We start from the raw sequence: 18,318 nt of genomic DNA, 5'->3' as shown, positions 1-18,318 counted from the left end.
GCCATCTGCTTTGCCTAGAAGCAGAGCCTGAGACAGGGATTTGGAGGCTTGTGATTGAGTGAGAAACTGTTCTCCACAAAAGCCGATTAAGGAGTGAGGGAAGCAGAATGGGGCAGGGAAAGAGTCAAGCAAAGATGGGATTTTGGGTAAGTTCAAGGCATAAATCACACTGCAAATTGTCTCTTCTCAAGACTGAAGGACCAGCTCTTTGTACCCCAATATCAGACTCTGAGCCCCAGGGTCAGCAGCAAAGGGTTGTAACTTCTCAGGCCCTGTGGCTCCTGTTCGACCAAGGGTAAGTCAGCAGAGAAGGGGCTGGCAGGGACTAGTTAGCGACCAGTATTCCCGGCAGCTGGCCCATGGGTACAGAGCCTGGGAAGGGGGGTATGGGTGGGGCACCAATCACATCCATGTCACCAGGGTTTGTCAACCTTTACTGTACATCATAATCACATTGGAAGCTTTTTAAAACAGGTCACGGGACGCCCATCCTAGAGTTTCTGCTTCAGTAAGTAGAGAAGGGCTCAATAATTTCTAACAAGCTCCCAGGTGATGTTTTGTTGCTGGTCCGGCAATCACACTTTGAGAACCACAGCCCTTCTTTGTCTTTGTCTCTTGCCTCTCCATTTCCTCTATAGCCAATCTCAGGCCCCTCTTATCTTCCTTTGAACCCTCTTCGACGGACTTCCTCTCTGTTCCCCATTGCTGACGTTCCAGTGCAGGTCCTTATTCCATCAAGGCCTAGGTTAAGGGTAATTATTACCTAGACAAAAACAGGCAGGTCATTTTGTGTGTTACCTTTATTGGCTGTGTCTACACTGATTAAAACCACAGGGTAGTTATCCAGCTGACTTTAATCACCCACAAGTGCGACAGAGAGGGCTTGACGTGTGTTCAAACAGCGGAAAAACTGCTGTGGTTCTTTGTCGACGATCCACATGCTAACTCAGTTCTTTTCTAGAAGGACTTATAGAGCTCCTCTAGTTCAGCAGTTTTTCTGGATGGTGGCCCTGTGGTGCGGAGGAACAGCTCTCACACCTGAGTGAGGATATCCACTGGTCACTGATCTCCAACCCTTTCATTTTGTAGATGAGGAAACTGAGGCCCCACTCACAGACACATGCCTTAGAGTGCCGAACATCCTGTCCAGGGATCCAGAACAAGGACCCCAGGTTGGGGCCTTTCACAGCCCAAGAACTTCAACGGCAGCCAGTGCACCAAGTCCAGTGCCACCTCCTGCTTTCCAGACTCCTTGTCCCCAGGAAGCAATAAAGCTAACGCTTATTGAGCCCCTAGTGTGTTCAAGACAGTGCACCGGGCCTGTTATATATTCTCCCTCCTGATCCTCCTTCCACATCTCAGCAGGACCAATGCCAGACTAGGGTGAAGCAAGAACGACCTCCAGAGTGGGAACAAACGCTCTCTGGCGATGCCCTGATCCTGGTGTCCCTAACAGAATCACATCATCTCAAGTGACATTGTGCACAAAATTGTGGCAGAAGAATGTACCTTGAGAAGTGATGGTGTCATGTGGTAATAGTCACTGACAGACTACCCTGTGTTCTGGCAATCACAAATGCCCTTGTAAAAAGCAGAGTGGTGGTGGCCACCCGGAAAAGCCATCTGTAGCCTCCTTTTCACCTCCCCAACCCTTTCCTTAAGGTCACTTGGGAGTGGAGGCTTCTTTCTTCTGAAAGGAAATGGTGTCTCTTTCCAATAAGAAGATTTCTTGTTCCTTTGACGAAGTGGCTTCCTCCAGGCAGTTCTTTTGTCTAGAACTGTGCCATCCAGGATAGTAGTCACATGTGGCTATTTCAGATTAAATTTAAATCAAACAAAATTTAAAACTCTATTCCTCCATGTCACTAACGTCATTTCAGGAACTCACTAACCCCTTGTGCCTGTGGCTACAGTATCGGACAGCACAGGTGTAAACATCCCCATCATTGCAGGAAGTTCTGCCGGACAGCGCTAGCTTTCCTTACACTTGAGTTACTCAAAATCTTGTTTCTTAGAGTCACCTAGGAAAAAATCTATTCTTCCTTAATTATACACAGTCTGGTTTTGCCTTTGGTGCCATCCTTTTGTTCCTTTATGACTTTTAACTGCCCGAGTTCCCTTGAAAAATAAATTCATCTATGTCATCCCTTCTCAAAGTAGAGCCCAGAGATCGGCAAGGGTCCCCAAGACACTGGGAGGTCAAAACTATTTTCAGAATAACACCAAGGCATTATATTTTCCATTTCCATTTCCTCCAAATTGTGCAGTGGAGTTTTCGAGGAACTACATGATGTGCGATATTACAAAGCAGATACGATAATCCATGCATCTTCTTTTATGCCAGACATTAAAGAGATTTGCAAAATTGCAAAAACAATGCTACTTTCTCATGAAATGTTTTTGTTTTGGAAAATAGTTATTCGTATTCTTAAAAATGTTATTTATGGGTGTGCCTGGGTGGCTCAGTCAGTTGAGCGTACGACTCTTGATTATGGCTCAGGTCATGATCGCATGGTTGTGAGATCAAGCCCTGCCTCGGGCTCCACGCTGGGCATGGAGCCTGTTTAAGATTCTCTCTCTCCCAAAGGGCACCCTCCTACACTGTTGGTGGGAATGTAAACTGGTACAGCCCCTCTGGAAAGTAGTGTGGAGGTTCCTCAGGAAACTAACACTAGAACTCCCCTAGGACCCAGCAGTAGCACTGCTAGGAATTGACCCAAGGGATACAGAAATGCTGAGGCATAGGAGCACATGGACCCCAATGTTCATAGCAGCACTCTCCACAATAGCTAAAACATGGAAAGAGCCTAAGTGTCCATCAACGGACGAATGGATCCAGAAGATGTGGTTTATCTATACCATGGAATACTACATGGCAATGAGAAAGAATGAAATCTGGCCATGTGTAGCTACATGGATGGACCTTGAGGGTGTTATGCTGAGCGAAAGAAGTCAGGCAGAGAAGGACAAATATCCTATGTTTGCACGTAGAGGAGGATTAGGAGGAACTTGACGGAGGACCAAGGGGGAGAAGAAGGGCGGAAATGGTGGGGGAGAGGGAGAGAGGCAAACCATGAGAGACTCTTGAGTGCTGACAAAAACTGAGGACTGATGGATGTGGGGGGGAGGGGGGGTGGGCATGGAGGAGGGCACTTGTGGGGATGAGCACTGAGTGTTATGTGGAAACTAATTTGACAATAAACTATTTGTAAAAAAAAAAAAAAATTCACTGGATAGAGGCCAAAAAAAAAAAAAAAGATTCTCTCTCTCCCTCTCCCTGTGCCCCTCCCCCACTCCTGCTGGCTCTCCCTCAAAAAAAGTGTCATTTATGATAACGTGTGATGGTTTACTAATATTATCTTTAAATGAATTAACTAATTTTAAATATCTATTTGAATGCCTCACATCTTTTAAAGACATTAATACCTTGTATGATAACTCTTTGGGGTCCTCAATTATTTTTAAGTGTGAAGGGGTCCTGAGATGAAAAACCTTGAGCAGTGCCAAGCCGTGTTATTAAATGTTAATGACAGCATTGTTCCCCTTTGTTTTCATTCTTGTTTTTGACATATACCCGTCACTAGGTAAGAAAGACTGGTTCCAGCCCAGATTCTCCCATTGTTCCCAGCTTGTGTGCGGCAGCATCAAGGAGACAATCATCTTAAATCCCTAGTAGAATGAAACTGGCGTGGACAGGAGAAGAAAGGCTCTGTTGTCACACTGGTAGATTCGTAAAATGAGCATCTTTCCAGGAAGCAGAGCAGAAGCAATGAGAATGCCCTTCCCATCTCTTAGCCCTTTGCTCCCTCAACCTGCCCCTACCATTTTGGAGAAGAGTTGAAAGCTGAAACAAACAAAAAAGTCCAGACCCAAGGGGTCTGATGCCAGGGGAACACTGACTTGAGCAAGATTTGCATTCGAATCACTTGCTGCTAGTAAAATTGGTATTCAGGTAAACTGTTAACAAATAAATTAAGGAGTGGGATATTTTAGGGGTCAATTCTTTTTTTTTTTTTTAATGTTTTATTTACTTCTAGGAGAGAGAGAGACAGCGTGAGCAGGGGAGGGTCAGAGAGAGAGGGAGTCACAGACCGAAACAGGCTCCAGGCTCCGAGCTGGCAGTCAGCACAGAGCCCCGACGCGGGGCCCGAACCCACGAACCGTGAGATCATGACCTAAGCGAAAGTGGGACGCTTAACCGACTATGCCACCCAGGCGCCCCGGGTCAATTCTTTTTTTAAAAAATTCCAAGGAAGTATCTGTTTCATGGTGTTTAAGCTTTGTATGATTTTTTTTCTTTTCTTTTTTTTTTTTTTTTTTTGACTAAAGATTCAGAATTACCCAGGAGGAAACCACGTGTAAATATATTTTAAACTGCTCTGTTCTTGTGACTCTTGGGGGTCAGAAATGGAAGAGAAGTAAAACCTCTTTAAAACCAATAAGTTGCCAGGGGGGGCGCCTGAGTGGTTCAGTCAGTTAAGCATCCAACTCTTGGTTTCCTCTCAGGTCATGATCTCGCGGTTCCCTGAGTTTAAGCCCAGCATCTGTCTCTGTGATGACAGTGCGAAGACTGCTTGGGATTCTCTGTCTCACGTTCTATCTGCCCCTCCCCCACTCGTGCCGTCTCTGTCTCTCTCAAAGTAAATAAACTTAAAAAAAAAAAGTTAGTATCTGAACAGATAATTCGACTGAAGAGCATAACAAAGCTGTGAATACTAACGACATAGAGAAGAGAAACCTAGAGCCTGGCACCTAGGATGCTGACCTGAGGGAAATTATCAAAAGTTTCTGGATAAAGTTATTTGCTGCCTGTTTTCTCTGTTAAGTGGGAGTAAGAAAAAGAACAAAGGAAGCTGAGAGGTGGAAGGGATATTCTCCCAGTGAACAAGGTTCTCCGAAGTCCTTAGCTACGCCTCTTCTTCCCCTTCTTTCCTCCCTTCACCCCTTCCCACCCCGTAAACACTTCCCATGTTGCAACTCATTAAGTAACCACAAGCCTGTGAGGTGGGCACTCTTACTAATCCTCCTCATATAGATGAGGCAATGAAAGCACACAGAGATAAATGGATTGTCCAAGGTCCTTGCACTTCTGAGCCTAAGAGTTCTAAGGGAGGGAAAAAAAAAAACCGTAGGATTTGTTGCAGCAGGTAATGGTTAACAGCTTACTATAAGAAAAATGTGCCGTTTGAACCTAAGATTTGTTCCTCCTCAAAGGTTACTCTTTAGTGCATATAAAAAAATAATTACTAGGGCTCCTGAGTGGCTCAGTCAACTAAGCGTCCAACTTCAGCTCAGGTCATGATCTCATGGTTTGTGGGTTCGAGCCCCGTGTCAGGCTCTGTGCTCACAGCTCTGAGCCTGGAGCCTGCTTCAGTGTCTGTGTCTCCCTCTCTCCCTGCCCCTCCCCCTGCTTGCTCTCTGTCTCTCTCTGAAAATAAAATAAACACATAAAATTTTTTTTAATTATTACTGGAAAATCACTTAATGTTTATACTATTTAATGTTTTCATTTTAAAAAGCCTAAACAAAAAAGAAAGGGAATAATATTTGTATTTCTCTTTACTGCCCACATTTAAGAAGAGCCTAACTGCCAATACTCAGTTGCCTATTCTGTAAAATGGCGATAAAATACCAACTTCTTAAGGTTGCTAGAAGGATTTTATGACAAAGGTACAAACAGTGTCTAACACTGCCTGGCACATAGTAGGCGATTAATAAGTGGCAGCTATAACAACGGTTCTCCCCAGCCTTCCCCCATTTTACGTGTTACTTTCCTCTGTGTTGTTTCCATTCTGAGGCAGGCAAGCTCACTTCTTATGGTGGCAAGATGGCTGCCAGCAGGTCCAAGTGTACACCCCATCTTCTCAGCTACTTTGCAAGAAGACAACTAAGAGTTCCAACCAAAGTACAGTATCAAGAATTTTGAAGGGTCTGAGATTTTTACCCTACTTGCAAGCTGCCAGTTTAGCCTGCCACAGGTTCATGGGTGCTGGGAGAAAACACAAGACTGCTGGCACAGAGATGAAGGATAGTTTATTACTCAAAGCAATAGCAGTAGCTAGAGTATCAGTATTTTTATACTGGTTCCCCAGAACCAGTCCCCACAGGGCAATACAAAGAGGGCCAGACGACACCTGTGCACACAGAGGATTACATTATAGGAGAGGAGCCTTAAGCTGTTTGACGCTGAACTGTTTATGATGGTCTGTAGAGAACTATTATCTTTACTATACTAGACAGTAAGCATGCCTGTCTTGTGCCCCGGAGAGAGAGAGTTTCTCAGTCTTCCAAGATTGTTGGCTACATAAATCTCATTGAACTCTCTTGCACTGTTGGTGGGAGTGCAAACTGGTGTAGCCACCGTGGAAAACAGTATGAGGTTTCCTCAAAAACTCAAAAATAGAACCACACTATGATCCAGAAATCACACTACTAGGTATTTCCCTGAAGAATACAATTCAGAGGGGTGCACACACCCTGATGTTTATAGCAGTATTATGTACAATAGCCAAATTATGGAAACAGCTCAAGTGTCCATAGACAGATGAGTGGATAAACATACACAGTGGAGTATTATTCAGCCATAAGAAAAGAATGAAATTCTGCCATTCATAATGACCTGGATGGAGCTAGAGAGTATTACGTTAAGTGAAGAAAGTCCATCAAAGAAAGACAAATACCGTATGATTTCACTCATGTGTGGAATTTAAGAAACAAAACAGATGAGTAAAAGGGGGAAAAAAGAGTGAGTGAGACAGAGGCAAACCAGGAAACAGACTCTTAACTACAGAGAACAAACTGATGGTTACCAGAGAGGAGGTGGGTAGGGGAATGGGTGAAATAGGTGATGGTGATTAAGGAGGTTACTTGTTGTGATCAGCGCTGGGTGATGTATGGAGGTGTTGAATCACTATGTTGTACACTTTAAACTAATATAACACTGTATGTTAACTAACTGGAATTTAAATAAGAATGAAAAAAAAAATTCCTTGGAAAGATAAGAACAAAGGGCATTCAGTGCTTAGCATGCAAGATGTGCAGAAAAGTGAGAAACCAATGGAGAATTGTCTCCCAACACAATTCCAGAATTAAGTTTCTTTTTTAAAATGTTTTATTTATTACTTTTGAGAGAGAGAAAGAGAGAGCAGTTAGAGAAAAGACAGAGAGAGAGGGAGACACAGAATCTGAAGCAGGCTCCAGGCTCTGAGCTGTCAGCACAGAGCCCGATGTGGGGCTTGAACTCAGAAACCATGAGATTATGACCTGAGCCAAAGTTGGACACTTAAACCAACTGAGCCACCCAGGCACCCCTGGAGTTGATTTTGCTTGGTTTGCCTTAAGTCACATGCTCATTGATGAATCAACCACTTTGGTAAGAGGGAAGGATTGCATGGACTGGCCAGGCCCGAGTCATTTCCCAGAATTGGGGAGAGGAGTTGGCCACAAGGCAAAAACCATACAGGAACACCACACCTTCCATTTCCAAATGTGACAAATGATGGCAACCATCACTCTATGGCTACAAATCTGTGAAAATGCCTCTTGGCTAATATCAAAAGTTTCTATTGTGGCACAAGAACCACAATATTGTAGCACATTACTGATATGCATCAACTATAATTAAGTGCAGTTACAGTAGTAATACCAAAAGAAAGTAAAAACCGAATAATATGAGATGACGCCTTGAGGGCAGTACTCACTACTTGAGAATTTCTCAAGACATTCTGGTTTTTTTTTTTTAACAGTTTATTGTCAAGTTGGTTTCCATAGAACACCCAGTGCTCATCCCCACAAGTGCCCTCCTCCATGCCCATCACCCCTGTTCCCCTCCCCCCCCAGCCCCATCAGCCCTCAGTTTGTTCTCAGCATTCAAGAGTCTCTCATGGTTTGCCTCTCTCCCTTTCCCCCACCATTTCCCCCCTTCTTCTCTCCCTTGTTCCTCCTTTAAGTTCCTCCTAATCCTCCTATACTTGCAAACATATGTTATTTGTCCTTCTCTGCCTGACTTCTTTCGCTCAGCATAACACCCTCAAGGTCCATCCACGTTGCTACACATGGCCAGAGTTCATTCTTTCTCATTGCCATGTAGTATTCCATGGTATAGATAAACCACATCTTCTTCATCCATTTGTCAGTTGATGGACACTTAGGCTTCTCAAGACATTCCTGACTAATAATAATGTTTAGCTGTAGGAGAGTTTGATGAAAGTTATATTGATAAATTGCTAACTTAATGTTTTAGCTCATCAAATTATTCCTTTTGTAACTTAGCTGTTCAGGTGAGTTCTCTCTTTGAAGGTCCCAACATAGTAATGCTCACCTCAGTACCAAGGTCAATTTATTTGATCTTTTCTTTGAATTTGCCAAGATGACCATCAGACAAATCCTGGATGACCATATGTCTGGCAAGAATGTTACGAAAGGGGTAGGAGGTTATGAGAGATGTGTTTCCCAAACTGTATGGAACCTTTGATTATCTCATAATGTCAACATGTTTTTGTAACAAAAACAAAAACAGAAACAAAAACAAATCTTATGACCAAATTTAAGAAGCATGCTACAAAGTCAAACAGCTTTCTTTACCTCAAAACTTCTTAGTGCCTTTAAAGTATTAACATGCAGTCTGAATCCCCACAGGAGAAACACAGAATGTAGAATTTCCTATATGTCTTTGACCTCAGAACCACCCTTTTTTCACATAAAATCTAATAATAATTCAATGCAACACTGCAGAAGATGATCATGAACAATCCTTACCCAATCAGAGATTTTATAATTCCCTTACTATATCCTCCACTGAAGGTCTAATACTAATGTGACAGTGATTTTTATATTTTGATATAATTAAGTGACAGCGTGCATAGGACTACATTCTCCCCCATAGATTACACAATTCTTCAACAGATTACTGAAATTTTAGTTCAGCTCCAAGTTCTTATACTGTAACAGAGCATTTAGAGTTTCAAGATGTCTAACTAAATGTGTCAAAATTAAACATGATTATTACAGACCAGGAGAGACAAAATAAAGTCAAAACTATCTGAACACTGGCATTTTCTTCAGGCTAAAATACACTTTTTACAGAGTGTGCAGCCATAAAACTAGCATTTATGTCAGGCTGGGATTAGTATTATCATATTGCAGATACACTGAGGTGCTTTTAGCAATTTTGAAAGGCAGTTTCATATTCCCAACTGTAATGGAGTGCCTGAGAAATCACACCCATCTTGCTAAAACCAGTGTAATTATGAGGGTAAAAACAACTAAATATCTTTGACACAGCCCTTTGGCTTCTCGCAATACTGAGACATTAAGTTAATGCAGTCTGCTGCTCTGAAGAAATGTGGATTCTGCCCTTCCATTCTAGTTTGAAACAAAAATTGGTAGCATAGAATTGAGAAGTAAATGAACCAAGAAAGATGCCCATATTTTTTTGTAATAGCCTTGCCCTGGAGAACAAATCCCCCACTGAAAAAGTAGTTAGTTATAGAATATGAGCAAATCATAGCCTCTCAGAGGCAAAAAGGACCTCAGAGATCATGTGATATTATGTACACCAAGCTGTGCAATTTATTTTTTGAAAGAAAGAAGTTTGGCAATGGAGAAAAGATGCCTCAAGGTGGATAATGTCTTATTACACTTATTATTTCAGATTACTTGCCAGTCTGAGTCTACTTTAACAGTTGCACATGCTCTTCCCAGTCTTGAAGTTGAAAGATAGCAAAACAAAGAAGCAGGGACAATGGGAGAATCTATTTTGGTAGCAGTGGCAACAGCAGTGACAACAATGGCAGCTGCATCCAGATTCTATGGCAGAGGAGGCAGTAGCCACTGTCCACTGCCACTGATGTAGTGGCACAAGCTGTGGCATTCAGTGTTCACTGAATTAGGGTCCAGGCCATCCTGGAGACATTTTGTGGGCTGCCTCAAATCTTTTTATTAAACCTTTTCCCACTTTCGTGATCCAGAGTTTTCAGTTTATTCTTCCAGAGAAAGGAAATCTGGGAGATGATTTTATAGGCGGCCTCATAAAGGTCTGCTAGCCTGATACGTCCACGGCAGGTACTCCTCCGTGACACCAGCCTTGTTTTTTATTATTTTTTTATTTGTTTTTGAGAGACAGAGAGAGAGGGAGCACAAGCCAGGGAGGGCCAGAGAAAGAAGGAGACACAGAATCTGAGGCAGGCTCCAGGCTCTGAGCTGTCAGCACAGATCCTGACATGGGGCGCGAACTCATGAACAGCGAGCTCATGATCTAAGCCAAAGTCCGACGCTCAACCAACTGAGCCACTCAGGCGCCCCAACACCACCCTTCTGATCAGATTTCAGCAACACCCCTGCCTTTCTGGTTTGCTTTAAAAATGTCACACAATTTTAGGAACGCCATGCTGCACCTTTATACACTGATCACAGGAGAGAAGCCTAGAAAGGTCCGTGACACCAGGCCTGAGAAGACTGTAAATGTCAGGAATGGATTTCAGAAGTTCCCCAGCAGAGGAGTGGTATGACTATAGCCATGCATTTGTCAACTAATGGGGTATAGAATTCATTAAGAGGAGAAATCCAAAAAGACCGGTTGGGAGACCATCGCAGCAATACACATAAACATACTACCTCTGGAACATCCTTCCACCCTCAAGTGAACAACTGGAATTCATCCTCCAAGTCTCAACTCAGATGCCAAATCACCCAGGAAGCCATCTCTGAACACTGCCTGGGCCAGGTGCCTGTTTTCTCTGCTGTCAAACATTCTGGTGCATTCCTCTACATGAGCTAGTAACACATTATCTTAAACGTATCAATTCATCTGATAGTCTCCTCCATGAACTTTAGTTTCTCTTTGCATTATGAGGGCCTAGAAGTCCATGTCATAGCCAAAAAGGACACCCAAATCTTCCCTCCAAAATCCAGTCCAATTCCAAACTTTCACATTTTACCAAGGAGCTCCTGGCTCAAGCTGAAAACCTGGAAGTCGTTCATGACTGACACATCTCTCTCCTTACCACTACCCGCTTCTTGTCCCCCTCTCCACCCAATCCATCTCCAATTCATGCCTCATCTACCTTCAGGATGTACCTATAAAGAATTCATTCTTCTCCCTTTCCACTGCCACCATTTTGACCCACATGAACACCATCTTCATCTGGATGATTGAAACAAACTTCTAACTTAACTCTACTTTTACACTCTTGCTAATTTCCCATCTGCTCTCCACAGAGCAACCAGAAGAACCTCCTTTAAAGCATAACCAGATCGGGGCGCCTGGGTGGCTTAGTCGGTTAAGCGTCCGACTTTCGCTTAGGTCATGATCTCGCGGTTCGTGGGTTCCAGCCCCGCGTCGGGCTCTGTGCTGACTGCCAGCTCAGAGCCTGGAGCCTGTTTCAGAGGCTGTGACTCCCTCTCTCTCTGACCCTCCCCTGCTCACGCTGTCTCTCTTTCTCTCTCTCTCTCTCCTAGAAATAAATAAAAAAAACATTAAAAAAAAAAAGCATAACCAGATACAGTCATTTCTTGTTCTTCACAGTGGTTATGTTCTAAGAATTGCTGTGGACAGAGCATTAGCAAATAGCGAAGCATTGTTCCTAGGGGAAATACAGACTCAGTTTCCTGTGAGCCTCTGCTCAGTTTTCATCAACCAATCAATATATAATCTTGTTTTATATATATTTACGTTGAAAGACATTTTATTTAATATATGTTGTTGATTCATTAACATGAAACTCCTAACCAACAGCACTGTAACTCATGCCTGCACGAAGCTTATCTGACACACATATTTTCACCATAAAGCCTTTTCACACCTAGGGACACTGGAAAACACCTCAGCACTGGCTTGGGAGCTATTTGAAACAACAAAATCACCAACCAAAAAAAATCACAAAAATGTGAAAAACACGGCACTAGATACACTGCAGAAAGGTCACTTGTTTGCAGTATGAGAGCTAGAACAAGAAGGCAGAGCGTTGCCTTATTTGACCTCAGCTGCGAACATGACAGGCAACTCAAATTTTCTGCCAGTCTGCACATATGCACAAAGGACCAAGTGCTGAAAGTATTGATATAGGGTTTACAAATATAGTTGGCACCCTATTGGAATTAGAAAACCTGGAACCTATGAATAATGAAGATCGACTGCATGTCATTTCCCTGATTAAAACTCTTCCAGTGGTTGCCAATACTGCTTAGGGGTAATAAGAAAACAAACTTGAAAAAAATTTTAATGCTTATTTATTTGTTTTGAGAGAGAGAGAGAAGGAATGAGCATGAGCAAAGGAGGGTCAGAGAGAGAGAGAGAGAGAGAGAGAGAGAGAGAGAGAGAAACCCAAGCAGGCTCCACACTGTCAGCACAGAGTCCAATATGGGGCTCAAACTCAGGAACCGTGAGATCATACCTGAGCCAAATCAAGAGCCAGCTCAACTGACTGAACCACCCAGGCACCCCCCAAAAAGTAAAATTTTTAATATTCTCTATAGAGCCCTGCATGATTGGCCCATCTGTATCATCTTGCCTTCCCCCTCCAGCATCATTGTTTCCTTGTGGCAATGCCATAATTTGTCACTAAATGTGCTATATATTTGTTTAGCACCTCTCTCCTTCACTGGCTCTAAGATTCATGAGAGGTAGGACTACGCACTTTTGTTCCTCGTTAAGTATCCAGGGCCCATTGCAGAGTCTGGTACATAGCAGGCAACAATTTGAAAATACCAAGAGACCAAGAAAAGGTGGCTATGGCAGACACTTTTTGTGCTCTGCACCATGTCTCCTAAGCACACCTCTGATTTCCACATCAGCTGTGTGGACAGTTATTACCATGCATGCCACAAGCATACCATCTCATAACCTTCCATGTTTCTCTGGTGTTTTTTTGTTTTTTGGGGTTTTTTTTGTCTCACTACTTTTTCCAAAGCTTTTAGCAGGACTCCAAGGGCAGTCTAGAAGCACATTTGGGTTGGAGAGGATGCAATTACTGTTCTCAAGAAAGTCCTCAACCAATGAGGAATGAAAGTGAATAAATGTGCCAGCATCCTCCAACACTGGGAAGACATTTATGAGATACATTCTCCACAGTTCTTCAAAGGGCCTTCAGAGTCATTGGGCCTCAGCTGCCCACAGGGATAACCACCAGCTTAGGAAGGCACATGTAACTGGTTTTTCCTGCTTCCCAGGACCATCCCCTAAATAAGCTCCCAGTTCCCAAGTCTGTTTTTCAGGGTCTGCTTTTAAGGGAACCCAAACTAAAATAGTGGAGGACATGTGTTCTTCCTGGCATCTTTTGAACAACTTCCTTGTATTTGAGGAATTCTCATGTTAGGTTCCCATGCCCCATATCACTTTCCCAGCCTCCCTTGCAGCTTGGGCACAGGTGTTTGTCTAAGCTCTGCCAATCAGATGCACCTACATGAAACTTTGATTCAGAAGAGAGCAGGGTGAGAAAGCAGGCATTACACAAAATCATCATTGTTCAGGCAGGGATAGCAGAGGATGTTGGAAAAGCATTGAGCAGTGGAGGCCATAGTGTGCCATGGTATGAGCCTAGGGTGACTGTACCCACTGTGATGGCAGCAGTAACATGGCAAGATCTCTACTGAAGCAATCCAGTGGTGTAACTTGGGTGTTGTCCTTAGACATATAGCCTCTTAGCTGATCCTCCAAATGTTCTTTGAGCCACCAGATGCTCTATAATAAATTACCATGGGCCTAATCTAGCTCAAGTGGCAGATCAGAATCCAGCTAATTACTCACCAAACCCCTTCTCCCGAGCAGAATGAGTACTATGTTTCCCAGTGTCCTTTGCAGTTAGATATGCCATATATCTGAGTTCTGGCAATGAGTAGAGGTGATGTACCACTCTCAGGTCCCACGCATAAAAATCGCCCAGGCATCATCCTGCAGCTTTTTTCACCCCTGCCAGCTGGATGCAGAGGATAATAAGACACAAAACCACAAGGGAAAAGGAACCTGGGTCCTGAACAACCACTTAGAAGACCATCTATCACTCAAGAGCACCCACTTAAGGATTCATGGGAGTGCTATATAGGTTTCTATTCTTTTCATCTGCTGAGATATTGGAGTTTATCTGTTATAGCAGCTAGCAATACCTTAGTGATACAATTGAGTTCTCTTGTTGGCAACAGAACTGAAACAGGCCATGTCAACTTCAGGACACCGAAGATAATTCAGTAAGCTGGAGAACAGAGAGCAAAGGGAGCAGGAGCAACAGATGAGATTGGGGAGAAACACAGAAGTCAGATGAAGGGACAAAGCCTGGTAGAGTTTACTTTAGTAACTGCAAACGCCAACAATGCCAGCCTCCATCAGGCGTGGTGGGAGAGGCACGTAATACACTTCTTGTATCCATAGTGATCCCTCCTCCTAAACTGATGATGATTCTTGGCCAAATAAATTTATAAGAGAGTCATGGAGAAGTTGATGTCACTTCATAGAGAAGCCCCAGAAACAAATAATGAGTATTTGACTAAGATATTTGGAGTGAGGATACATTATTTAATGTGAAGAAAAAGAAACCTCCAACTTCTATGGTCTTGTGAGGGTGTGCCTAAGCTAATGATATAAAAGGATGCCATAGGGGCCTTTCCACATATTTAGGAAAAGATAGGGAGGAGAGGCTCCAAGTGGGTTTGCTAAACCCAGACATTCCTATAGATACCCAAACTGTGAACTTAGAGGAGGAAAGTGCTCAAAATAAGCTACAACTGCTTCACAGGAACTTAGGAAATCTGTATAAACCAACACACACTTACTTCCTTGCACTCTAGGAGATGTACATGCAGTTCTGAAGAACAGAAAAGGCTTGTTTTCACTGAATAAAATCATGTTGTCTGAAAGTCTTCCTTATAAGTCCAGCATAGATACCTAGAGTTCCAACTTTGGATTGCCATGAGTGACTGTGTCATTGTTTGACAAACTCCAATACCTTCCCCTTGCTTCTGATAATAATTCACATCAGTGGTAATTTACCAGTCAGGAATGGAATGGGAGAAACTAGTAAATGATGGAACAGTAACAGGCAAATAGAAAGTGAAGTGTAACAGACTTTTGCACAAGGTGGGGGAGAAATCTGCTGAAGTGGGGGAAATTCTAGTTAAAGAGATTGTTTGTAAAATACTAGCTATGTCCTTCCTGTTCCCAGAATTAGGGGCTTCCCAGATAGACCCACTATGATATTTTTATCTTACTTGATTCCAATGAAACCATGTTATTACATTCTCTCTGTTATCAAAGGCAACATCCTCCCTCATTAGTTCATTCACTAGTTTTATTAATAAGCCTATTGCACCACATTTGGAAAATCCCAGTGTATGAGGTGAACCATCAAGTAAAGCCTTTATGTTTTGCAAGACTCTCACAAAATGCCTTCCATTAAACAGTGTTCACCAAAAATTATACCATTATCAAGATCCCTTGAGGAAAATGATGTTAGGCATCCTGGTGAAAATGGCAGCCATCCTCAAGATGCTGAAACAACCCTCTTATTTCCCCTTTGTGACAGTTGATGCTTACACCAGGAGCAATTATACTTCGCAAGAGCCACTGCCAGGATTATCTCAGCAGACTTGCATTTTATGTATAAGTGTGACCGATTAGCTCTACCCTCATATCTCCTCTGGCAACAGAAAGTCTGACCTATACTTCAGGGGAAAGTTCATATTTAATCGATGCCGTGTTTAAGAAGTGTAATTGGGCAGCGCCTGGGTGGCTCATTGGTTAAGCGTCCAACGCTTGATTTCAGCTCAGGTCATGATCTCAGGGGTTTGTGGGTTCGAGCCCCATGTCAGGCTCCGCATTGGCAGTGCACAGTCTACTTGGGATTCTCTCTCTCTCCCTCTCTCTCTCTGCCCTTGCCCTGCTCTCTCTCTCAGATAAACTTTTTTTTAATTAAAAAAAGTAAATATAAGTAAAATTTTTAAGAGGGCAATCAGGATTATTGGTTTGTGGAATATAAGTGAAAAGTACTAGTGTTTGGATTATACTCACTCCTTTTAAGATGCAAGTCCTCCTTTTAAAAAATCTGAAATCTTCATCTCCCACTTCATCCCAGCACACTTCTCGAGGGGACTGGTGTCACCTGTCAGTGTTGCTGGCAATAGCCTTTGCTGGTTTCAATGGCAGTACTAAAAGTCAATTCCTTGCTGCCAGAAGCAACTTCTCTGTCCTCTCTCTAGGCCTTCTACCACAGCCAGATGTTTATAACTCAGTGTTCAAGCTTGGTGGGTCACCTGACATTGGCTTTTGGCTTCATGGAAGTCATGTGAAGCCCATTAGCTGCAGATGCAAAATTTGTTTTAGAATTAAACTTCTTCCCAATGTGTTCCTCACCATCTTATTCCTTTTGACACTGCTATGATGCCGCACAGGTTTCTAAGAGTTTCCTATGAATTATTCCACTTGTTCCTCTCTACAATCTGTAAGCAGGTAAGGCAGATTTTACTTGTGAGGAAACTGAGATATAGAAGGGTCTAATAATCTGGCCAGGAACTCACAGATAGAAGGCAATAGAGAAGGGAGTCTTGACCCACAACTCCGGTTACCTAACTCAGCGCTCTGACAATTATTCCCCTGCTTATTCAGCCATTATCCCCCATAAGGAACCACCGTAGTGGCTTCTCATTGTTTGCCGGAACTTTCTTGGGCCTTCTGTCTTTGAGATTGGTGTCCCCTTGGTTCTTCCTGTCTCACCTCTGACCAGCATCCACAAGTGTGTAGTGAATTCTTTCAGAGTCTTGCATATATCTCCTTGGAATTTACCATTTCTCTATGTGCTGACCCAGTGATTCCCAGCTACAAACACTGCTGGAGTCCTCTCAGCCTGTATGGATGGAGTTAATGCTCCCTTCCCCCCAGCATACCCAGAAACAGCCCTCAACCAATGGCATATGGGAGTTGGTAGATAAATTCCCCAGCCCCCTTACCTCTTTGGTAGAATATGAAGCATATTCGACATTATCTCATATTGTTTGCCAGGTGCATTGAGCCCCAGTTGCCCACAGCAATATACTGCTCAGTCACATCTCCTCCCCAGGCTTCTTTTCCTTCACTGCTTCACTTAGTACTTCCCTGCCAGTGCTTTCAGGGAACGCCTCCCACACAAACTACTTACACGGAAATCCTTGTCTCAATGTCTGCTTCTGAGGGAACCCAAATTAAGATAACATGTATGTGTTCTCCCCTCAGCCCAACTTGACTCCCTGGTTGGGACTACGAGCCTTGGGTATGAAGAAGCAGTTCTATTCAAAAACATTCCCTTGGCCTCAAACAAACTGCTTCCACCTTGACTACCAAGTTCCTGATTGATCCTAACTCCAGCCATTTTCATGGCTTTCCCTTATCCTGGATACAGATACTCTAAACACATCTGCTGTCCCCGTAGCCTCAGCCAACTGTGCCTCACATCACCATCACCAGTACCATAGCCCTGTAAATTATTCTGAGTTTGACCAATAGAGGAATGTTGTGGCCTAGAGAGATTAAGGTGTATCCTAGACAAAGGGAACAGCATAAACAGAAGGCAGAGGTCCCTGTATGAAAGTGGGACTAGTAGTGGGGGCGGTCTGTGTGTCTAGAGAGTTCTGTATGTCTAAGTAACAACAGAAGGAGCAGAAATTATCTGTAGAGGGACTGAGCCTGCCCTGTGAAGAAGTTGAAATTCTATTCTGAAGTCAGCCAGCCAGCCCTAAAAGATTTCAAGCAAGAAAATGCCAAGTTTAGGTTCATATTAAAAATTGCTCTGAAGGCTCTGTGGAGAGTAGATTGGAGTAAAATCTTATCTTAGATCAAGTAATGAATGGGAAAGTACAACGTAAACTGTGGAGATGACTAACAAGTGAAATATTTTGAGTCCTGAGGTAAATTACTCTAGAAGTCCCTATTTACATAACTGAATGGCCTCCTCTAGTCTCTCTTCCAGCCCACCCTGGAACTCCCAATGGCAGGAGGCAGCTGTGGATTTGTTCCATCAACATTTATTCAGTACCTTCTACATTCCAGGTATAGGGATTGTGCTGGGAATAAAGAATCCATGGCTCCTTCCCTGGTGGAATTCACTGTGAAGCTTCCAGAGCTTGCAGCCCTTTGAACCACCCACATGTCCCACCACAGGCCTAATTGCAGGATTTTTTAGAGGCCATTTCAAGGCTCTGATTACACTGTACCCTCTGATGAAAATTGGTGTGAAATCAAGAGGAGGCAGAAGATGGGGCCAGTACCAGATGGGGAGAATATACATGACCATGGCAAATAAGAAAAAATGAGAAAAGAAACAGGAAGTGGCACGGCTGAATGTGGGCATACTGCACACC

Source organism: Hyaena hyaena, unplaced genomic scaffold (genome assembly GCF_003009895.1).
Source record: "Hyaena hyaena isolate Hyena2069 unplaced genomic scaffold, ASM300989v1 scaffold_295, whole genome shotgun sequence".
Lineage (NCBI taxonomy): Eukaryota > Metazoa > Chordata > Mammalia > Carnivora > Hyaenidae > Hyaena > Hyaena hyaena.
Note: the sequence above shows the minus strand (reverse complement) of the source record.